General features: G+C 41.1%; 1 protein-coding gene and 1 long non-coding RNA gene across 3 annotated transcripts in view; one reads left to right on the forward strand and one right to left on the reverse strand.

Annotated features, from left to right (window-relative positions):
- The window catches only part of LOC143974940 (bifunctional heparan sulfate N-deacetylase/N-sulfotransferase 4-like), a 566,687-nt gene that overhangs the window by 287,733 nt on the left and 254,212 nt on the right, over positions 1 to 24,742 (reverse strand). The gene's annotated exons all lie outside the window — the stretch shown is intronic.
- Positions 4,045 to 4,590, forward strand: LOC143976106 (uncharacterized). Its single transcript, XR_013272511.1, has 2 exons — positions 4,045 to 4,185; positions 4,379 to 4,590. It is a non-coding gene; the product is annotated as an uncharacterized LOC143976106 (long non-coding RNA).

Here is a 24,742-nt window from a genome sequence, read left to right on the forward strand (position 1 = left end):
CTAATGATCGGGGCCCGGAACTCCTGATTCCGAGTCAGACAAAAAATATCTAGATTAAGGTTTGATCTAGGTCAGTGCCAGGGTTAGTGTTTGGGTCAAGGCCAGGGTCAGACTTTTGTTGGACACCATTTTTTTTAATTTAGTATCAGTGGCAGTTAGTGTCAGAGTAAATAGTGTTACTGGACATAACAAGTATGCATTTTATCCTGTAATTTGTCCTGTTTAAAACGACACTAAAATTATGGCTTTGATATAAAACTTTGCTAAGTTATTTACAAAATAAGTTAAGTAGGTTTTTTTTTCAATTTTGCACTTTTTTCAGTGTTATACGTGTAAATATGTCTAAAAGGTAAAAAATATTAATGAACAAAACAAACAAAAACAGAAAATAGTTTAAACATTAGTAAAATAGAAAAAAATAATCATCAGGAAATTATAATTGAATGGAGAAAGAGAAAAAGGAGTTACCTAGGGCTGATTAGCGTAAACTATGGGTCAATAAGGGTTTCAACAGAGGAATATTTAACTGAATACATCTGCAGATAGAAATTCATCCCTTTGATCTGTAGATGAATAAACAGAAAGATACAAAATTATACAATGGGGCTTATATATACGAAAGCCGTGCACCATCAGTAGAGGCACATGGCGAGGAGCAACGCACATTTTCATATTTACCAAATGGTGCACCGGGAACAAAGCATGAATCTCCCATTTACTATAGCGATCTCGGCGCACGGGAGAATGCAATCTGTGCGCCACCATGAACATAGCACATGGCATCTTCAATTCAATATTAACAGAAGATGGAGGTGCCAATATAATAGGGTGATGTGGGGTGAACTGAAGTTTAGTAACAACTGCCCAAGTAACAAATATGCCCAAAATAGAATGAGAAAGTAACTTTTTCAGAGAAAGCCTGCTGTGCCTGCAAGTATTTTTAGAATTGTGTGAGATCAATGTAAGCACTGCGTGTGCGCAAGCGACTCTTGCGCTCGTTCAAATGTATTTGTTCACTAAGCGGCCAAAATCATAGTAAATGTCAAGTAATGCAAATGCAATTGCATGGGTTGAACCACCCCACAAGCAATGCTCCAGTATTGACCACCTTTTTTGTCATGGTTTCAACTTCAGCACTCATTATAGACTCATATATTATACCATGTGCACGGTCGAATCATAATGCTGTAATGACAACTTTCTCAACTCTAGTTCTATGATCCAATCATTGTACTGATAGTTTACTTGCAAATTCCTCATTCCAGCAGAGATTGGAAACAGCCATAAAAGATTATCTCATCACCAACAATTCCACTGACACAGATCCCCTGACACGTTGGGAAGCTCTCAAACCTTATATAAAAGGGGTTTGTATTAGCCACACCTCTTTCTACCATAAAGAACAAAATCAGCAAAAAAAAACACTTTGTAAAGCCAAGCACACCTTTTATATGAAAGCTAATAAACACATTTCTAGCCCTGACATTGCGGTCATTGCCCCTAAACCTATATGCCTAAAAATGTAAAAATATACGTACACCAGAATCCACTAGGTTTTAAAAGAATTTCATAAAAAACAAACTGAATTATACAAAGACCCTAACACCTTAGACCATTCTCAACTGATCTCACTCCTATGTTCAATTCATCTCCCCTCCCTTTCCTCATCTCGTCAAGATTCTCTTGATAAACCTATTACTGAATTTGAAATACAAGTTATAAAATCAATAAAATTACATAAATGTCCAGGTATAGATGGCCTTTCAGCAACTTACTACAAAAGATTTGCATCTTTATTATCACCCCTTATGGTAGAAGCTTTTAACTCCCTTCTCAAAGAATGTAATTTTGGTATGGAATCACTTACAGCTTCTATATCCATGATCCCTAAATCCAATACAGATGACACATCTAATTATAGACTAATATCTATCCTCAATGTTAATATCAAAATATTGGCCAAAATATTATCCTCCAGACGTAATCCAATTATTGGCACCCTTATTCATAGGGATCAAACAGGATTTATTCATTGAGCTACACTTCTGGCCCACTGTTCATGCCATATCCCTACCTGCTTCCTCTCATTGGATATATGAAAGGCATTTGATTCATTATCATGGCCTTATCTACACTCAATTCTTTATCACTGGGGTTTCGGACCACATTTCTTGAAATGGATAGCTACCCTATATCAACACCTGAAAGCATATATCTCCTATTCAGATTTTAAATCTGATCCTATTGCCTTCTGCAACGAGAGGCCCGCTGGATCTTTGACCTTAGGGCCACAGATGCACCGGGCCACAATGAAGCCTTTAGTTTTAAACCCTTCCTATAGGTTGGGTCTTTTCTCTCCCTTTTTTTTTTTTATGTTTTTGGAATGTGTTTCTGTTTCGTTTTGCTTTGTTTAAATTGTAAATCTCTCTGAATTTGTCAATGCCCCAATTAGTCTAAGATTTTGAATATTTCAAACTATTTCACTAACTCTAATTGTCAATTGGAGACTTACCGCCTTTGCTTTGATTTGGGTTTCTGTATGGGCGCCCCGGGGAACTAGTAACACTTCTGTTGGGTCCTGTCAATCAATCAGCGTCTCAACCCTTTATTGATTCCTACATTAATGGGACTTTGTTGGTCTGCTACTGGTTTCTCTTATTATATTTTATTTTGTATTTTTTATTCTTTACATTTATTATTATTATTTATTTATTTTCATTTAATTATTTTCATTTCTATATTATATATATATATATATATATATATATATATATATATATATATATATATATATATATATATATATATATATATATATATATATATATATATATATATATATATATATATATATATATATATATATATATATATTTTTTTTTTTTTTTTTGCTCATATTTAACATTTACTTTCACTTTATTATTTTTTTCATCTTTTATATTTTAATTTCATTTTATATTTTTATTATTATTTTCTCTCAATTTTCTTTATTTTCTTTGGAATACAGTCCCTCTGGTAAATTTTACGAGTGGTTTTTATGCTGTGACTGTATTTATCTATTTAGCATTCCAGTGAATAGGCATATGGGATATACATGCACTACATTCCGCTGGAGATTTACAGTTTCTGTGTTGGCTGCATTGCTCCTTATAGATCTGCTTGATTCAACCAGATCATTGATGCTGTTTAGGAGCGTAGTAATAGGCTTATGGTATGCTAATCCTTTATTTTTGCCACATTTACTCTCCATCTATCTGCCTGTTTAATTAGACCATGTTACCCTTTTAAAAATGGTCGCTTTGGTTTTCTACGTCGTGCGGGACATTGCTGTCTAACCGCACGAGCCCATTGCCGTTTCCTGGAATTTCTAAAATGGCCGCGGAAGCTTCGGCACGCAATGCGTCCCGCGACGTGACGTCTGCGCATGCGCACTCCGTTATGCGAGCCGCGGCGCGATGTCTGCGCATGCGCACTTTGCTTCAACTGTAGGGATACCGGTATCAGCCCTCTTTCTCCCCTTACTCTATTTCCGCCCGCAGCTCGGCGGTGACATCAGACGCCGCCGAGCTGGAGAGGCTTAAAACCTTGTACTTCCATCAGTTGCCTCTTGGCAATTGATGGAACGAGTTGCATACTTGCAAACACAGCCTGATTATTGGGTAAGTTGCCTAAACAGTTCAGCCACAATTTATATTACCAGACATGAATATGCAATTGATCCACCTCAGTGGATTTTATTGGATGCTTTCCTATGTGACTGCATACCTTTCTATTACAACAGACTCCTTTTTTTAAGAGCAATTTTTCTGTTTACTTTAGCTTTAATCACCACGTCTGCTTCCAAAACATTAACATGGATTCTGACTCTGACCTACCTTTGAAGTTTAAAAAACTCCTTTTAAGCAACTCTCATTGATTCTACATTTCTATTTGGGTAATTACCATATCTATGATATACGTATTTTAAATTTGGCTCCTTTCTCTTAAAGGGTCCAATGGATCTTTCTTCCTTTTTCTCTATATCCCTTTGAATTTGTTTTATTTCTCTCTGCAGATTCCCTATAGGCGATTAATTTCTCCTGACCTGCGACTTTATCGCTAAAATTGAGTATAGATTTTCTAAAAGTCTTAAAACTGATTTTCGTCTGACATTTTTGAATTCTTTTTGGAGCATTGGCAATATCGGTGAGATACTCATTCATTGTAATAAGTCTACAACTTAACCATTTAAAACATACTAAGTATCTGTTTTATCAATTTGATCTACGTAATACGATTTTCCTTATCAATTTATTTGTCATCTATTGTTATTTATCCTATCAACTGTTGTTGCTCTATACACCAATCTATAGTAACATTCATTTTTTTATCACCCTAGCTCTTTGGCTGCTCAATCAGTTTTTCCTGAAGAAGCCCATGCCGGGCGAAACATGTTGAGAATGATTGCAGCTTGCCTTTCCTTCACCTCTTCTGTTTGGTGAAAGATGATCTACATGCTCTTGTTTGCAAATTGATGTTAAATCATCGTTTTTATGAATGTTTCCCTAATTGTGTATAGCTTGAATAAAATTGTAATATTTTATACATTAAGGTTTTGTTAATATTTCTTGATTTGATACCTTTAAAGTCCCGGGGGTTGGTGATTCCCCAGCCCTCTTTTTGGCCCCTTTTTTCCCTGATCCTATTAATGTTGAGAGAGGAACCAGGCAGAGATGCCCCCTATCCCCTCTCCTCTTTGCATTGACAATTGAGCCCCTGGCCCAACTCATTCGATCCAACCCAAACATAAAAGGACTCGAACTTGGTGGTTATCAACATAAATGATGTCTGTTTGCAGATGATGACTTAATATTCCTTACTTCACCCATAACCTCAGTGCCCACTCTTCTGAGCATCCTTTCTAAATTTGAACAAGTATCAGGCCTTTCTATAAACCCCCACAAATCTAAAGCTCTAAATATATTGTTGACACCTGCCACCCAAACCCAACGTTTTCACTCTCTACAATTCAATTCACATGGTCTACAACATTTATCTCCTACTTGGGTATTAACTTTACAGCCAACCCTATGGAGCTCCACACAACAAATTACCCACCTATGCTTTCACAACTTAATAAACTTCTCAATAATTGGTCAAACATACCATTGGCCTGGTTATGAAGAAGTACAGTGATAAAAATGTCCATCCTCCCAAAACTCATATCTTTTTTGAGTACTCCCTATAGCTATACCATCACACTTCTTATGCATTGTACAACATAAAACCTTACATTTTATCTGGGGTAAGACAAAAATCTCAAATTCCTAAACACACCTTATATGCTCCTAAAATTCAAAGTGGTCTGGGTGTGCCAGATTTTACAAAATATTATTATGCAGCCCAGTTATCACAACTTTCCAAATACCACGCTAAGATGGAAATCCCACTTTGGGTAGCGGTAGAATCAGTCCATTGTGACCCTCTATCCATCACAAATCTTATTTGGCTAAACCCAACGCAATGCAGAACAGTAGGGAATCCCAACACAGCCTATCCATTTGAGATAGGTTAAAAACCCATTTTCTCTCCTTCCTTCATAATCCTACATTCTACCGGGCTTGGTCCTCCCCAAACTCATTCTCGGCATGGTCAAGAGTTGGTTTGACCTGTGCTCATCATTTCTATAAATCTTCTCTAATCACACCATTTCCTACTCTTCATGAAAGCTATGATCTTCCACATGCAAAAACTTTCAGATATCTTCAAATAAAAAACTTTTTTCACAACAAATGCAGCCTCTGATACGAAATAATCAAGCGTCATTATATTCAAACAAGCCTGTAAATCAGATCCACATAAACATGGTCTCATTTCCAACCTATACACCTGGTAGGTAGCATTAAAAAGTTGTGTTTGAGCTTCATACAACTATATTTCAAGTTTATCTCTAGGAAAAAAACTTTATTTTAGCTTTTGGTATATTGAGGAAGGATTATACCTTAGACCTTGTATGATATGTCGTATGCTGTCTATCTCCACATAGGGGAGATTCAACCCTCTCTTTGTGCTGATGCCACTGAGAAAGAAACTGAGGGAAATGCCAAAATTGTAGTTGTTCTTTGTATTGGGGATGACTGACAAAGAGGGGAATTTCTCTTACTTTTGGAGATTTCTAGTAACTTCTTGTTGTATTTCTGGAACAGGAAATTAAGGAAAATGTACCCAATGGTACACATTCGCAAAAGGTATAGTGATAGGGGTTTTACCATTTCCCTATTCTACCCAAAACTATTAATGAGACAAATTGTGGCTATACCAATACTTTAGATTCCTTGTTATGCATTTAGCATATTTTCTTTAGCAGTGAATGAGATACCTGAGTGTAGCTTTGAACCAATTGCTACTCTTTTGTATTTTGTGAAAAGGTTAGTGTAGGAGGTAATAGATATCCAGGCCTTGTGGGTGGTGAGTTTACATAATTTGTTTAAGTACAAACCAAGTACTTGTGATTTTGGTGTGTTTTGGATTTATACAGTATGTTACTATTTACATTATGTCTTGAAAATGTATGATATGCACTTGGAATAACACTTGAATACTGTAACAAGAGAAGTTCTATAAGAAAGCGATGTGTAAGAACAGATGCCCGATAAAAAGCATCACTGTGGCTTTGGAAATAGAAACACTGCTACCATTGTACAGTAATTAGAACTCCCTGGGACTAATGCTTTTTCTGAAAGCTGAATACAATTTAGTTCCTAATTGATTAGGTATTTTTATAGCACTCTTGGCTTAAGCAATGTGCTTTATAATGTAATTTCAAAGATTTATAACCTTCAAATTTAGACTACATATTTGAAATGCAGAACAACCAAGTGGGATTGTTCTGGATTCTAATCAGCTTTAGATATTTAATTGAAAAGCACTGTAATTACTTTTGAGCCCTGCCCAATACTTCAAACACGGTTATTTAAAAGGTAATGAATGCACCAAATGCTCAATAGGATTCCATTGTACGCTTTTAAATAGATATAATGATTTTGTGGATTATACAGAATTTACATTAATATAAATTTAAATAATTAGCATTTTATGTAGGACATATTTTATGCATCAATTAAAGAAGGCCACATAAAAGCAGCTATAGGTGGCATCTATTCAGCATGATAACACCTTTCTTATCAATAAAGGAAAAACAGCAAGCACTGGCTTTTTACATTGCCTTAATGTTATGAAAATAGCAATTGCGTTAGACATCTATAATTAGAGCAGAAATAATGGATATCTACTCTAAAGTCATAAAGAAAGTTGAATAATAACATTAAAGTACAAAAGGTTTTCTTACTATGAATAGCAACATAAATGGCAAAAGAAATGATGCAAACTAGTCTTATCTGTTAACTCCCATTGTAACTTTTAATTCATTATGCACATTTAGCTGACTATTAGTTTGGACAGCTGAAGTTTTATCTTTTCCTCTGTTAACAGACAGTAATAATATTTAGATTCTATCATATTGTATCTGTATTTAATTTGCTATTTTGCAGAAAAGGTATTATTCAGGTCTAGAATTAGTTCAATAAGACAATCTGTAATACTAGAGCAATATTGTGTTCAACATATCTCTCCACTCAGTCCTAGTCATTAAATGCAGGCCATGGGGGTACAGCCTGTACTGTCCCATGGAATTTTCTCTGCATAATATTGCAGAATGAACTTCCTGATTGAAGCACAGGTAAATAATATAACTCTTCCTACCACCCTTTTTTTTTTTCATTTTATTAGCACTCCGCTTGTTCAGGATTCAGAAGCTAAATGAGCACCTTTTTTTTATAATGATGCAAAACACACTGTATTAGGGCAATACCACTGCTTTATATATGGGGGGTTATTTACGAAAGGCAAATCCACTTTGCACTGCAAGTGCACTTGGAAGTGCAGTCACTCTAAATCTAATGGGTAGATCTGAAATGAGTGGAATCATATGCATGCTAAAATGCTGTTTTTTATTTTCCTTGCATGTCCCCCACAGATCTACAGCAACTTTACTTCTAAGTGCACTTTCAGTGCAAAGTGGATTTTCCTTTAGTAAATAACCCCTATGGAGTCCTACTTCTCTTATTTTGATTAATAAGGTATAAGGCAGTGATGGTGAACCTTGGCACCCCAGATGTTTTGGAACTACATTCCCCATGATGCTCAGGCACTCTGCAGTGTAGTTGAGCATCATGGGAAATGTAGTTCCAAAACATCTGGGGTGCCAAGGTTCGCCATCACTGGTATAAGGGCTCATTAATGCTCTTCTTAAACAAAATTACTAATTAGGTTTTTATCAGACTGTAAAAGCACCTTCATGTAAACCAACATGTCCATGCACACATAGGTGTTTACAGGTGTATTTAGGGGAAGTGAAATAAACTCACATTTAGAACTGAGTGAGATCAATGTAAGCACTGTGCATGACTAAAATCTTAGTAAATGTCAAGCAATGCAAATGCAATTGCATGGGTTGAACATGCTTACCTCTAAACTTGACTTTTTTTTACGCTGGTTCACCTTTATGTATTTTTTAAAGGAAATTTGCACACAGGTCATGTTAGCATGTGACATGCACCTTGTTAAAATTATGTAAAAAGACTCTCTCTCCTTTAGCTCCTCTTAAAAGGGCATTTAACCTTCTCCCTCTAATGCATATGATTTCCTTGGGCTAGCTTTTGCTTTTAAAGGGGAACTCCACACTCCATTCTCCAATGCTCTTCTCTCCCCCTTCTAATGCATATGATTTATTTGGGCTAGCTTTTGCCTTTAAAGGGGAAATCCACACTCCATTCTCCAATGCTCTTTTTTCCCCTTCTATAGCATATGATTTATTTGGGCTACCTTTTGATTTTAAAGGGAAACTCCACACTTCATTTTTCAATGCTCTGGTCTCCCTCCTCTAACCCCTTGTATTTCCATGGCCTAACTTTTGCTTTTAAAGGGGAACACCACACTCCACTCCATTCTGAAAAGGCTGTGATCTGCCTTCACCAATCCAAACCACATCCTTTTTCTGAGCATACAACAGGGCCAGCTAGGAAAGGGGCGAGAAAAGCAATCACCCAACCCCCTCCAGAACTATACAAGGCCACGTTAACTCAACATAACTGGCTGCCTTTGGGGCATGTTGGGCTTAGCCCAATACCAACCACAAAGCACCTTGTACTCACTAGTTTAAAGGAGCTTTGCACATTCCATAAAGCCCCCTGTCTGCAGTCGCCCACAACCCCAGGCTAGGGTTGTGTGGAAGAGGCCCTTGTCTCTCTGAATATGGGAACAAGGTGGTTGACTTTTGGGGTGCCCGAGCCCCTCCTGCCCACCAAGCATCCACCCCCCTTTCATGGGCTGGCTTGCTGTGTGCTTTGTTAGTGTGTACCCAAATGGCCTTGTATGTATTGGGAGGGCAGGCTATTTTTTGTTTTGGGTTAAAATCTTGAAGATATAATGTAGATTTGTAAGTTTTCTCTAAAGCTGTACATCCTTGAAGCAGCATTTTGGATACATGCTACAGATGCACCACTTTGCAGGCAAAGTAAGCCCCTCCCCCCAAGTTACTAGCTTTTAAGCAATTTTGCATTTTTAATTGCACTTTTCCCTGTTTCGTTTTTGGGGTTGTTCAAATTGGTGATATTGATATATGTCACTTAGGGTGGGACCTGGGCCCATACCCATTTTAAGGTCAATAACAGAAGATAAGCCAGCTAAGTGGGGACTAGCAAAATTAACAAGTCAGTTCCCATAGACTGCAATGGTATTTGTTGTATAACTTTTGCCCATGTTAGGCTCTTTGTTTGCCCCTCTGGACCAGGGGTGTTTGTCCCATCTGTAATTTTATAGCATGCTTGATGATGTGCTTAATTTTGGACGGGGTGGCTTTTTTTGTGCTAGCTACATTTGGTTTGGTCTGGGCATGCTCAGGGACTTTGATTTTTCCCTGTGCCTTTTGGTGTATGAAATGCATTTGAGTTGGTCTGGGCATGCTCAGGGACTTTGATTTTTTTCAGCTTTTTGTGTGTGAACAGCACTTGGATGTTTCTGGGCATGCTCAGAGAGTGTTTTTTTTTGGGTTAGTAACTTAAGGACAAGGAAAAAGGAAAAGTTCTCCCAGGGTTTTTTTGAGTAATTTAGGGGCATCCTTAACAGGTGTACCCACTTTGAAGTTCTGTCTCTACACTGGGTGAACTTGCATTTTGTGTGTTTCATGGCTTGTGCATGTGTTTTCAATTGCCTCATTAGCACACAAACCTATGTCATATAAAGCTTGCAGATAGCATTCTTTACCTTGCCCTGAAAAGAGGCAAGCTTTTGTGTGTGTATGTGTGTGTGTGTGTGTGTGTGCGGCTGGCAAGAGAGTACATTTCGGTGTCCTTAGGCTCGGTTCACACAGGGGCGACTTGTCCAGGCGTCTTAGCCACCTGACAAGTCACGCTCCATTCTATACAATGGAACCGTTCTAATAGGAGCGACTCAAGTCGCTCCGATTTAGAAAAAAGGTTCCTGTACTACTTCAGGCGACTTGCATTGACTTCTATACAGAAGTCGTTTTGCAAGTCGCCGCTGACCGTGTACAGGTTGCGGCGCTGCAAGACGTGCCGCCCCTGTGTGAACCGCGCCTTATAGAGTTTGTAACACATGTATTTACTCTTTGTATTGTGTTTGTTATGTCTTTGCAAACAGATGTTTTTTAGAGCAAGTTTTTTTTCTACTTTGGTTTATTGTATTTTTTTGGGTGGGGGGGATATTTTCCTCTGAAATGTTTATGATGTTTTCAATGTGTGTCGTTTGTAGGTTGTTTCATTTGATTTAATTGTCTGTGCTGCATTATTTTGCAAAATCTTCCTCAAGATGTTGTGACTAATTAATGTTTAAATCCTTAATAGATGTCCGTTTGTGAGCGCAGTCCTTTTAACTCTCTCTTAATTTCCTCTGCAAAATGGTCAGACCTCAAAACCATATTCTGTTAGTGTCTCAAATTAATATACATGTGTTTTTCGATGCCATTGCTCTTTTCCAAGTCCTGTTTTGTTGACCAATAACATTTGTAGCAAATTTTTATGTGTCATGCAATAGATTTCCCAGCTGCAGCTTAACTAGGCTGATTGGCATGGCAAAACATGGTTCCTTCATGGTAGCATATGCATGGGTTGTTTGTATGCTGCCATGGATAGGCACCAGGAAAGGAAAATTACAGAGAGGTAAGTATTCAATTTTCATGCAGTAGTTCTCAGCCTCAGTCCTCAAGTACCCCCGACAGGACATTTTGGGAATTTATCTTAGCTAAAACAGCTGTCCAAAATACCAAGCTATTGACTATGATATAAAGCACCTGTGCAAGATAAAGGAACACTTGCAAATATGGCCTGTTGAGTACAGGATTGAGAAGCTCTGATTTAGAGCACTGAGCTAAAATCTATCTCAAGATAATCCTATATTAATTGTGGGCATTTGAGGGAAACCAAGTGAGTGTTAGAACCCCTACTTGTCTTTTTTAGGTTGGGCTTTGTGCTTTGTGCCCCTTTTCTGAAAATTGAACTTATGAATGTGTCTTTGCAAAGTTAAACTAAATGAAATCATTTCTTATTTTGCTTGAGGATAGAGTGCAGAGGGATTAAAAGTCTTGTCAGTTTTTGGAGATGTCTGAACCCCTGATAGAGTGAAGACACCTCCCAAATTTTGCCACTTTCTCCTTCAAATGTATTCACTTCCTGTCACAGCCAAACAGGAAGTGAGGGTAAAATCTTACCAATGTCCTTCCTTGGGGAAACACGGGCCAATCTAACTAGTGCCCATTAGGCAAATCACTCTAGCACTTTGTTGTGTACACTCCAAATTATTCAATATTTTGGGGTTTATTAAAGGAAAATCCACTCAAAGTCACTCAAGACGCCATCTGGAGCCTGATGAAATATGTAGGGTGGAGTTATAGTACGTCGTGCGTCATTTCCAGTCAGGGCCATGAAAGTTTGTTTACTCGGTGCCTGCTTCATTTTAACTTTTGCTTGTGTGATTTTTAATCAAATTGTGAGTATATTTTTATATTTCTCCATAAATAATCAATTTTTTAGGGGTTATCACGCTATGGGCTCTCCTTTCTTTTCTATGTGATAACCTGGGGAAACACCACCAGCAATTCATAGATTGTCCAGCTCGTTCCAGTGTGTGATTATATGTCATTATTACATTGTATATCCCTGTATGTTGCATTCGTTCAGGTGCTTATCTAATCGTTTCTTGAAACTATCAATGCTTCCCCGCTGAGACCACCGCCTGTGGAAGGGAATTCCACATCCTTGCTGCTCTTACAGTAAAGAACCCTCTATGTAGTTTAAGGTTAAACCTCTTTTCTTCTAATTTTAATGAGTGACCACGAGTCTTGTTAAACTCCTTTTTTTTTCTGCGAAAAAGTTTTATCCCTATTGTGGGGTCTCCAGTATGGTATTTGTATATTGAAATCATATCACCTCCCAAGCGTCTCTTCTCCAGAGAGAATAAGTTCAGTGCTTGCAACCTTTCCTCATAACTAATATCCTCCAGAAGCTTTATTAGCTTTGTTGCCCTTCTTTGTACTCGCTCCATTTCCAGTACATCCTTCCTGAGGACTGGTGCCCAGAACTGGACAGCATACTCTACGTGCAGCCGGACCAGAGTCTTGTAGAGATGGAGAATTATCATTTTATCTCTGGAGTTAATCCCCTTTTTTAATGCATGCCAATATTCTGTTTGCTTTGTTAGCAACCGCTTATTATTGCAGGCCACTGCTGAGCCTATCATCTACTGGGACTATCAGGTCCTTTTCCATCCTAGATTGCCCCAGAGCCCCCCCCCCCCCCCCCCAGTGTATAGATTGCATTCATATTTTTGCCACCCAAATGCATTATTTTACATTTTTCTACATTGAACCTCATTTGCCATGTAGTTGCCCACCCCATCTTTTTGCAAGGTTTCCACATTCTGCAGATAAGTTATTGCCCTGCTTAGCTTAGTATCGTCCACAAATAAAGTGATTGAACTGTTTACCTCATCCTCCAGGTCATTTATGAACAAATTAAACAGAATTGGTCTCAGCACAGAACCCTGGGGGGCCCTACTACCTACCCTGACCATTCTGAGTACTCCCCATTTATACTCCCCCTCTAAACTTGCCCTTGTAGTCATTTTTCAATCCATGTACTCACCCTATGGTTCATGCCAACAAACCTTATTTTGTACAGTAAATTTTTATGGGGAACTGCTTCAAATGCTTTTGCAAAATCATCTGTGGCCCTTCCTTTATCTAGATGGAAACTCACCGCCTCATAGAAGGTTAATAAATTGGTTTGGCAAGAACGATTCTTCATGAATCCATGCTGATTACTGCTAATGATACATTTCTCATTACTAAAATCTTGTATATAGTCTCTTATCATCCTCTCCAAGAGTTTACATACTATTGATGTTAGGCTAACTGGCCTGTAACTCCCAGGGATGTATTTTGGGCCCTTTTGAAATATTGGTGCTACATTGGCTTTTCTCCAATCAGCTGATACCATTCCAGTCAGTAGACTGTCAGTAAAACTTAGGAACAATGGCCTGGCATTTACTTGACTGAGTTCCCTAAGTACCCTCGGGTGCAAGCCACCTGGTCCTGGTGATTTATTAAGTGTCAAGTCTAATTTTAATTCTGTCCTCCATGGAGGTGCTTCCTATGATGTGTCATGAGGATAAACACTGCAGTTTTGGTTACTGAAGCCCCCCGATTCCCTTGTGAAGACTGAGGAGACTGAGGAGAAGAATACATTCAATACATTTGCCATCTCCCCATCCTTTGTAACCAGATGTCCTTCCTCATTCTTTATGGGGCCAATATGGTATGTCCCTTTTTTACTGTTTATGCCGCGTACACAAGATCAAACGAGTGGGTGGAAAAGTCCGGCAAACTGAAGTACGCCAGACAATCCCCCCGTGTGTAGCCTCCGGCATACTTTTTTGACCCGAAAGTACGGCGAACTTAGAAAGTAGTTTTGCACTCCAATCTTCCCGCCGGACTCGCATTTCGGCGGACAATCCGGCCGTGTGTATGCCAGTCCGCCGTACTTTTGAAATGAGCAGACTTTTCCCGCCCGGAGAAAAGTCCGCTCATTTCGAGCGGGTCTCCAGGTAGGCGGGGCCCGCGAAGGAGATGCCGCTGGCCCCGCCACCTTGTATGGACTTAAAGGGGAACCCCAGCGCCAAAAAAAAACGGCGTGGGGGCCCCCCCCAAGTCCACAACAGACCCTTGTCCGAGCACGCTACCCGGCCGGCCAGGAAAGGAGGGGCGAGCGAGCGCCCCCCATCCTGAGCCGTACCAGGCCGCGTGCCCTCAACATGGGGGGTGCCTTGGGGAAGGGGGGGCCACGCGGCCCCCCCACCCCAAAGCACCTTGTCCCCATGTTGATGAGGACAAGGGCATCTTCCCGACAACCCTGGCCGTTGGTTGTCGGGGTCTGTGGGCGGGGGGCTTATCGAATTCCGGGAGCCCCCTTTAATAAGGGGGCCCCCGGATACCGGCCCCCCACCCTATGTGAATGAGTATGGGGTACAATGTACCCCTACCCATTCACCTGTAAAATAAAGTACAAAAAAACACACAACACACAAGATAAAATAATTTATTGCACAGCTCCGGGGGTCTTCCGGGGTCTTCTCGACGGACTCCTCCGCTATCTTCTTGTAGCTCTTTTACTAGCAGAGGAGCCCGGCATTCTTCTTCGTCGCCGCGGCCTCTTCTTCCGACTTCGGGGGTCTTGTCCCCCTCTTCGGTTCTTCTGCCGGGCCACCGCGCCTTCCTATAGCTCTTTTACAGGTGGTGGCCCGGCCTTCTGTCGCCGCTGCCGCCTTCCGTTCTTCTTCTTCTCCTTATTCTCCTGGAGATGTTGACTCGACGTTCTCTCCGGCCGCAATGCCAGGGACGCGCTGCGCTGCGACTTATATAGGGACAAGGGGCGGTGTCACATGGGTTGATGTCACATGGGTTGGTGTCACGTGGGTTGATGTCACATGTCGACAGTCCCATCATCCTCAGGGACTGTGACATCGTAAGGGGGCGGGGTCACCATGTGACACCAACCCATGTGACATCAACCCATGTGACACCGCCCCTTGTCCCTATTTAAGTCGCAGCGCAGCGCGTCCCTGGCATTGCGGCCGGAGAGAACGTTGAGTCAACATCTCCAGGAGAAGAAGGAGAAGAAGAAGAAGAAGAAGAAGAAGAAGAACGGAAGGCGGCGGCGGCCACCGCCTGTAAAAGAGCTATAAGAAGGCGCGGTGGCCCGGCAGAAGAACCAAAGAGGGGGACAAGACCCCCGAAGTCGGAAGAAGAGGCCGCGGCGACGAAGAAGAATGCCAGGCTCCTCCGCTAGTAAAAGAGCTACAAGAAGATAGCGGAGGAGTCCGGCGAGAAGACCCCGGAAGACCCCCGGAGCTGTGCAATAAATTATTTTATCTTGTGTGTTGTGTTTTTTTTTGTACTTTAATTTACAGGTGAATGGGTAGGGGTACATTGTACCCCATACTCATTCACATAGGGTGGGGGGCCGGTATAAGGGGGCCCCCTTATTAAAGGGGGCTCCCGGATTCCGATAAGCCCCCCGCCCGCAGACCCCGACAACCAACGGCCAGGGTTGTCGGGAAGAGGCCATTGTCCTCATCAACATGGGGACAAGGTGCTTTGGGGTGGGGGGGCCGCGCGGCCCTCCCTTCCCCAAGGCACCCCCCATGTTGAGGGCAGGCGGCCTGGTACGGCTCAGGAGGGGGGCGCTCGCTCGCCCCTCCTTTCCTGGCCGGCCGGGTAGCGTGCTCGGACAAGGGTCTGTTGTGGACTTGGGGGGACCCCCACGCTGATTTTTTCGGCGTTGGGGTTCCCCTTTAAGTCCATACCAGGCGGCGGGGCCAGTGACGTATCCTTTGCGGGCCCCGCCTACCTGGAGACACGTTCGAAATGAGCGGACTTTCCTCAGCGTGTGTGGGCGAGTCCGTTCATTTCAAAAGTAGGGCGGATAGTACGGCGGACTTAGTACACCGTATTATTCCGCCGAAAAAGTGCCGTGTGTGGGCAAGTAGCCCGTTCGGAAAGTCAGACAGACAGTCTGGCGGGAAGTCTGCCAGACTAAGTACGTCGGACAGACAGCTACGTGTGTACACGGCTTTACATACATAAAGAATTTTTGGGGATTTTTTTTGCTCTTTCATGTTCAGTCTTAGCCATCCTTATTGCACCCTTACATTTCTTGTTGCATTCTTTACAACGTCTGAATGCTGATGATGATCCCTCAACCTTGTATTTTTTTAAGGCTTTTTCCTTTGCTTTTATATGAATTTTTACATTGGAGTTAAGCCATCCAGGACTTTTGTTCGTTCTTTTAAATGTATTACCCAATGGGATGCATTGTCTAATGCTCTTATTTAATATGTTCTTAAAGCAAACCCATCTCTGAAATTCAGTGTCTTTGTATTGCCTTTATGTTTCCTATTTGTGTGATTTATACTGAAGCCAATTTATTTTTGATTGCTGTTACCTAAATTGCCCCATATTTCCACATCCATGATCAGGTCTGTATTGTTGGTAATCAGTAGATCCAGTAACGCTTTATTTCTAGTTGGTGTGTCTACCATCTGACCCATCAAATTGTCCTGAAAGACATTTAGAAACTGGCGAGCCTTAGATGAATGTACAGTTCCCTCTGCCCAGTCTATGTGTGGATAGTTAAAATCCCTCATTATGATAACACTTCCCATCCTTGCTGCTAATCCAAATTGTGATAGGAGATCTGTCTCCCCTTCCTCCCTCAGGTTAGGGGGGCTATAGCATACTCCCAGTAGCATTTTCCCCTTAGCTTCATCCCTTTGAAGCTCTACCCATAAGAAATCCACCTCCTCCCTAGCTCCCTTAGTGATGCCATCTCTCACATTCACTTGTACATTATTCTTGATATATAGGCATACACCTCCCCCTTTTTTACCCTCTGTATCCTTGCGATGAAGAGTATACCCTTGAATGTTTGCCAGCCAATCATCAGTGCCGTTGAACCAGGTCTCTGAAATTCCCACAAAATCCAAATCCTCCTCATACCATACATAGTCATACAATCCTAATACCTCAACCCCTAATGCCCCCAATAATACCCTCTGGAATATGTTCCACACTGACTATCTCTACCTCTGGACCCTACCCCCCTTGCCTAGTCTAAAAACCCCTCTAACTTTTTGGCCATCTTCATTCCCAGCCTATCTGCACCCTCCTCATTTAGGTGCAGTCTGTCCCTTCTATAGCACTGGTTATCAACTGAGAAGGCAGCCCAGTCCTCCAGGAACCTGAACCCCTCCTTACTACACCAGCTCTTCAGCCACTTGTTTACTTCCCTAATCTCCCTCTGCCTTTCTGGTATGGCTCAATGTACCAGTAGTATTCCTAAGAATACTACCTTGGAAGTCCTTTTCCTCAATTTAGTTCCCAAGTCCCTAAAATCATTATTTAAGACACTCCATCTGCCTCTGACTTTGTCTGACTTTGTCATTGGTACCAACGTGCATCATGACAGCTAGGTCTTCCCCAGCCCCTCCCAGAAATCTGTCCACCAGATTCGAGCCAAAGCACCGGTAGACAACATACTGTTCAGCGCTTCAGGTCATTGTTACAGATTGGCCTCTCTGTCCTTCTAATGCCCCGTACACACGAGCGGACTTTTCAACATCCAAAGTCCGAAGGACCGAGTCCGTCAGACTATCCGATCGTGTGTGGGCTGCAACGGACTTTTGATTCGCCAAAGTCTGACGGACTTTAGAAATGAAGCATGCTTCAAATTTTCAAGAAGGAACTCCGCCGGACCCGGTCCCCTTCGAAAACTCCGCTCGTGTGTATGCTACTCCGACGGACTAAAACCGACGCTAGGGCAGCTATTGGCTACTGGCTATGAACTTCCTTATTCGAGTCGGGTCGTACGTCATCACGTTCGAATCCGTCGGAGTTTAGTGTGATCGTGTGTGGCCAAGTCCGTTCGGCCGAAAAGTCTGTCAGAACTCCGTCGGAACTCCGGCGGAACTCCTTTGGAAGTCTGTCGGACATAAGTCCTCTCGTGTGTACGGGGCATTAGAATTGAGTCCCCTACCACCAGAATCTGTCTTTCCTTTCCCTTTGATTCCCCCCACTTTCGCTGGATGAATTATTCCCCTGGCAGCTAGGAGAGTCTCTCAGCTCCAGCAATTCTGGTCCCTGCCTGATTTCACCAATGTCACTTAATGGAGCACATGTAATGGGATGCTCCAGCCCTGGATTGGCCTCCCTGGCACTTCCCCCTCTACCCTTCCTGACTGTCACCCATCTACTCTTTGCTAGTGCCAGCACCTCTTTGTCTCCATCCACCTCTGTGCTGGCCACTGCCAGCATCTGCCGTGTATGTTCCTGACTCTACTTTAGTATGGAGGGACTTCTCAGTGCTGACAGTTGCTTCCTCAGATTCAGAACCCGGGCTTCCAGGGAAACAATGCACTTACATTTTGCACAGCAGTATTCACCCTCGATCCGATGATCAAGGAACGCATACGTGCCGCAAGATGTACAAAGAGTCACCTCTCCCCACCTGCCGGGAATCATCCTTATTAAATTTAATGAGGATTGGGGATTATACCCTGTCCAAATTACCTAGCAACTAGCTTCCTGACACTAATACTCAACAAGACAATACACAATTTTTTTTTACTAGTAATGGCGGTGATATGTGATTTTTATCAGGACTATGACATTATGGCAGACATGTTGGACAATTTTGACACATTTTTGGGACCATTGGCATTTTTTACAGTGATCAGTGCTATAAAAATGCATTGATTACTATAAAAATGTCGCTGGCAGGGAAGGGTTTAACACTAGGGGGCAATCAAGGGGTTAATGTGTTCCCTAGTGTGTATTCTAACTTAAGGGGGAGTGGACTGTGTAGGGCAAGAGATAGATCACTGTCCATACTCTGTCTGAACAGACGATGTGTCATTTCTCCCCTCAGAGAACTAGAACCTGTGTGTTTACACACACAGATCCCAGTTCTCCGTGTGCCTCGAGTGATTGCAGGAGCCTGGTGGTGATCGCGATTGATGGGCACTCACATCGGCTCCTTGGGCGAGCAGGGGGCATGCATGCACCCCTAGTGGCCCTAAGAATTGGGTTCCTGCAGCTAGATGCGCCAAATGCATCTAGATGCTTGACCGCTGTGTATGTGAGATGCACAACTGCTGTGTGCGTGGTGGTATGTACCCATGATGCATATCTGGTTCCTGGAAGCGGTGGCCATCACACAGGAATGACATAACACCCCTATAGGAAGTTGTTTGTACTGCTGCTAATTTCTTCCCACCACCATGCCCCGTAGCAATGACCATAGGTGATAGGAAGACACGCTTGAACAATGAATTCAAATTATAGGAAACCAAACAGGCTCTTGCACTGAATATTTTTTTTTTAAGATGTAACTGATTGCAGTGTATGGTCACCTCTAAAGATCAAGATCTGAAAATATAAATTTATTGGGTTTAGAAACACTTCTCTGTTCTTTGTAATGTATTGAAAGATTTGGGTAAAAATAGAAAAAAACACATTTAAAAGATGCATTAGAAGTAATGGGAATGAGATTAGCATCAAAAGGGTTAATTAACTGAGAACACCTACTAATTGCTTAACAAGACACATCCAATGAAATGAAATTAACCAATTGTATTGGCCAAGCACTATTATCAATGAGAAGACCGCAGTTACCGTAACACCAGTTGCAGTTTTCATATTTATTATCATTTTGTGTTTCAAAGTGCGCTGGTTCCCATGTCTGGTTAATACATTTTCTAGTGCACCACTTAAGGTATGAACTGGCACAACATATTCTTCTTAGTAAATTAGCCCCAATGTTTCTTTGTATTTTTCTGTATTCATGGCTGAGCAATGTTGATGATAAACTTTTTTTTTTACAGCTCCTGTACCTTCTCTGTGTACTCGGCAATTTAGCTATCATTTATCAGAGCTGAATTTCAGTGTGCTGTGACAGGGGAATCCCTCCAGTAGGGCAGAAGGACTGGATACACTAGACATGCCCTGTGTACAATGATGCAATTTTTTGGGGAGTGCCACCCTCCTGCTTCTCATAACCTCTGGTGACATATCTCCAAACCCTGGGCCTCCATTTTTGCCCAATGCTTCAATCTCCTTACACCCTCTGACAGCAGCCACAACCCACAGAACTTATTATTTATTCCTTTTTTGCCCAAAACCAGCCTCCCTTCTCTTGTGCTCTTTGGACTGCTCACTCTGTCTGTAACAAACTCACTGCACTCCGTGACAAACTTATCAAAAATTCCATCAACATACTTGCCATCACCGAAACCTGGCTTCATCTGACACTACTTCAACATCCCTTTTACTGCTAATACGACTACTACTTCTAAACTTCTCAGTCTAACCTATTGACCTGAAGCAATGGATACAAGCTCCAACTCACTCCAATGGCAATACCCTCAACCTTGTCTTCTCCTATCTGTGCACTCCGTGCAACCTCTCCAACAATCCTCTCCCACTCTCTGATCATCACTTTATTAGTTTCACTTTTTCCAGGACTTCCTCTTCCTCTCCCTACAGTTACCCATAGAAACCTTTGCCACCTTAACCCTTCTCTTCTCTACTCTGCTACTGACTACCTCTATGATAAAATCTCACCCCTGTACTGCCCCAACCTATCCACTTCGTCTACAACAACTCACTGTCATCCCCCCTGTCATCCTCCCTAGACAAGCTTGCCCCCTCACTATACGCAGAATCAGGCCCCCGACCGCTACAACCCTGAAAAACAGACAACACCAGAAGTCTCAGAAAACGTAGCAACTCTCTTGAGCATCTGTGGCAGATGATTAAGTCCCAAGAAGACTTCAACCAATATAAATCTCCTCCCCCTCCTAAAATACTACTCCTGCATCCATACTGCCAAATAGACCTATTTTATCACACTCATTAACACATTATCATCCAGTCCCCATCAACTCTTCTCTATCTTTAACACTTTACTCTGTCCCTCACTGCTTCCACCCTCTAACTCACCAACTGCCCAGGAGATTGCCAATCAATTCAAAAATAAGATTGATATGAGGCTCAGGAGGTGGAGTCTAGCGCAATGGACATGTCCCGATAGAGCTCCGCTCTGTGAAGAAGGAGAACCGCTAAACAAAGACAGCCCGCCAAATTATTTCTTACAAAAACTCTGTCTGAACATTCCTGTGAGGTGAGAGAATCATTTGGACTAAAAATGGTATTGGGGGAAGCCCGGAATACATTTAAAAATACCCCCAGAGGAGGCGCTCAGGCAAAGACTGCAGTGAAAATGGTGCCAGTCTCCATCAGCAACAGGCCCAATCACCTCAGCACACAGGATAAAGACACAGCAGTCACAGTAAGTCTCCTCAGAAGAATCTGATACTGAATTATTTCTGTCACAGAAACCATCACATGAATTAATTGCATCTCCAAACCTTATGAAACTATTTGAGAAGATGCTGAACAAAGCATTAACGAATATCTCAGAACAAATAACCAGTAATTTGACTAAAGAAATCACAGAATTGAGAAATCGCACAGCTGTGCTGGAAATGAAAATTGAAGAAATAGAAAACTCAACACTTGAATACTTGAATGAAATAGATCTTCTTAAAGAAGAAAACATTACACTACAAAATAAACTGGAAGATTATGAGAACTGTGCAAGAAGGTCCAATTTGCGATTCAGAGGCATACCTGAATCGATCACTGACTTATCTGCCACAATAACAGCATTATGCCAAGAATTGCAACCAGGAATACAAATTGAAAGCCTGGAAATGGACAGGGTGCACAGAGCTCTCATGCCTAAAAAAGCAGATGGACCCCCACGTGACATCATAGCAAAGTTCCATTTTTATTGCACAAAGGAACAACTCCTAATTGCAGCCAGAGAGAAAGACAATCTAACCTTCAAGCGTCACAATTTTCAGATGTTCGCTGATCTCTCTCAAGTAACCATTTCTAGACGTGCCATGAAACCACATTTAATGGAATTACAATGTCATAACATCACATACCAATGGGGTTTTCCATTCTCCATACGCTTCAGCTACAAAGGTACTAAACACATCTGTAGATCACGAACAAACTTCAACAAGCCTTACTTGACCTTAAATTGATCGATGGAACATCTGCAGCTACAATCTCAAGTAGAAGAACAGTATCTACCTCTTCCCTACCTAACTCATCCCATGCAACCGGGAAAAATTAGGTTCATCACACACATAAAAGGGGTCGCTATGTTTCCCCTCCACAGGGCCAAGAAGATCCAATGGACTGACTAACTATGCTCATTTGACCCAAAATTGCAGCCTGCACCTGTATCCTATGAATAGAATACATTATAGGTCAGGTGAAATTCCCTACTAAGATTACACCTGAATATGCTGAGCACAATCATATGGGAACTTCATTTTCATCAGCTATCTCCAATATATGAAACAAAGTTTATTTTTCTCTTTACCTAAATAGAATGGTTAAACTGGCTCTCCTTATTTACTACTTGCAACCTAGAGTTGCATACTATTATCATTAAACAAATAAGGAGACTTTTTAGATTAGATAGACTACTCAAGTATTGCATGAATTTTTTCTCTTCAATTTTTATTGGTAAACCTATTATAGAAAATAGATAATGCTTTCATTAAGCCAAAAGGGCTATAAACATGCATCCTAGCATATATATATTTTTTTTATTTATATTTTTTGTTTCTTGTTTAACAAAGCGGTTCTCCTATTCACGGAAGTTCTGTGTGCCTCACCTAGTCTTCCTCGGCTCCCCTCCCTTAATATGGGGTGACGCCTCTTGTCCCCTGTTGTCCTGGGGGTTTTACCCTTCACCACGGGTACATTTTGAATACCTTCATATTAAATGTAATGTAAACGTATCTGCTTTTTCTTCTTTCCTAATCTAGATAACACACAATCCCTTTTCAAGTCCGTACAGGGACTCAATGTACCACTGAAACACACTAAAGCGTTTAGGTCATTCCAAGCAAAAAATGCACACATTGTGTGCCTGCAAGAGACTCATTTTACAGTAAAATAAACGCCTACATTTTTTAGTTCATTGTATCCACAAATATTCACTGCCTCGGCCAATACCAAACAACGTGGAAGTCTTTTGGCTTTCCACCGGTCCACTCTATTCACAATTCATTTGAAAATTAAGGATCCGGAAGGAAGATATCTAATCCTTACGGGACACATTTTGGACACAGAAGTAACTGTGGTTTCTTATTATGCACCTAACAAACAGCCAATTCCATTCTTAACACATCTATTACAAGTACTTAATGATTCCAACCAGGTTCTCCTACCATTTCTGGACAAAACACCATATGCTCCACCCCTTAACCACTCTAAAATATCTCTCTCTCAACTCCTTTCCAAACACAATTTAATTGATTCATGGAGAGAGAATAATCCAACAAAAAGAAGTTACACCTACTTTTCACACCCTCACCAAACATTCAGTCGTATTGACCACATTTTCCTAACCACAGGAATGATACCTGAGATTATTTCATCAAATATAATCCCCACCCCATGGTCTGACCATAATGCAGTCCTAACAACTATTGAATCAACCATACCTAAAGCACAAGATAAAACTTGGTATTTACCAGAGATATTACTTAAAAACTTTTGTTGAGGGGAACACTTCGGCAGCAGTATGGAATACTCAATAGAGAAAGAAGAAATCTTGTATGTAAATTAGAAACACAATTTAACTCCTTTTTCTTAGCTTTCCAAAGCAATCCTAATCCAAACACTAAAAATAATTTAGAGAAGTCACTCCTGGAATATGATCTTTTTCTTACAGAATCATCTTATAAATTACTGCGTCGTTCCAGACATGCTTTCTTCATGAAATCTAACAAACCAGGCACATACCTGGTGGGATCAACAAATAACTCATTTAAACCAATTAGATTAAAACTATCTAAAAACATATATACAAGCAACCTCCTTAAAATCATTCACACATTTTGTTCTCACTTAAATACACTATGCACGGAAGCAAATACATTCAATTCAAACGAAGCAGGTTCCTTCTTCTCACATATTAACCTACCTGAACTAACTGTTTCACAAAAAAACACAACTTGAGATACCTATCACAGTACAGGAAGTAGAAAAGGTAATCAAAGAGTTGAAAATTAAAAAAAAAACAGGACCAGATGGTTATTCTGCATTATGCTACCGCGCCTTTTCAGACTCTATTTCCCCTATATTGGCAGAAGCATTCAATGATTTACTCAAAAATAATTAATTTAGACAAGAATCCTTATTGGCGATCATATGTATGATTCCCAAACCCCATTCTGATGATACTTCTTGTACTAACTACCGACCTATATCAATGCTAAATCTTGATATCAAAATTCTCGCAAAGATCTTAGCACCCCGTCTAAGTAGATTCATTGGCACACATCGTGATCAAGTTGGCTTTATGCCAATACGACAAGCAGGCGATAATGTATGCTGAGCAGTTCTTTTAGCACAAATTGCCAAAACACGTCGCATTCCCTCCTGCTTTCTCTCACTTTATATTCAAAAGGCTTTTGATTCTATATCCTGGTCCTACCTGCATTACACATTACAGAAGTGGGGTTTTGGCCCAAATTTTACTAACTG

The sequence above is a fragment of the Lithobates pipiens genome, unplaced genomic scaffold (genome assembly GCF_037356315.1).
Source record: "Lithobates pipiens isolate NorthernLeopardFrog02 unplaced genomic scaffold, aLitPip1_a1.2 Scaffold_13, whole genome shotgun sequence".
Taxonomy (NCBI): Eukaryota; Metazoa; Chordata; class Amphibia; order Anura; family Ranidae; genus Lithobates; species Lithobates pipiens.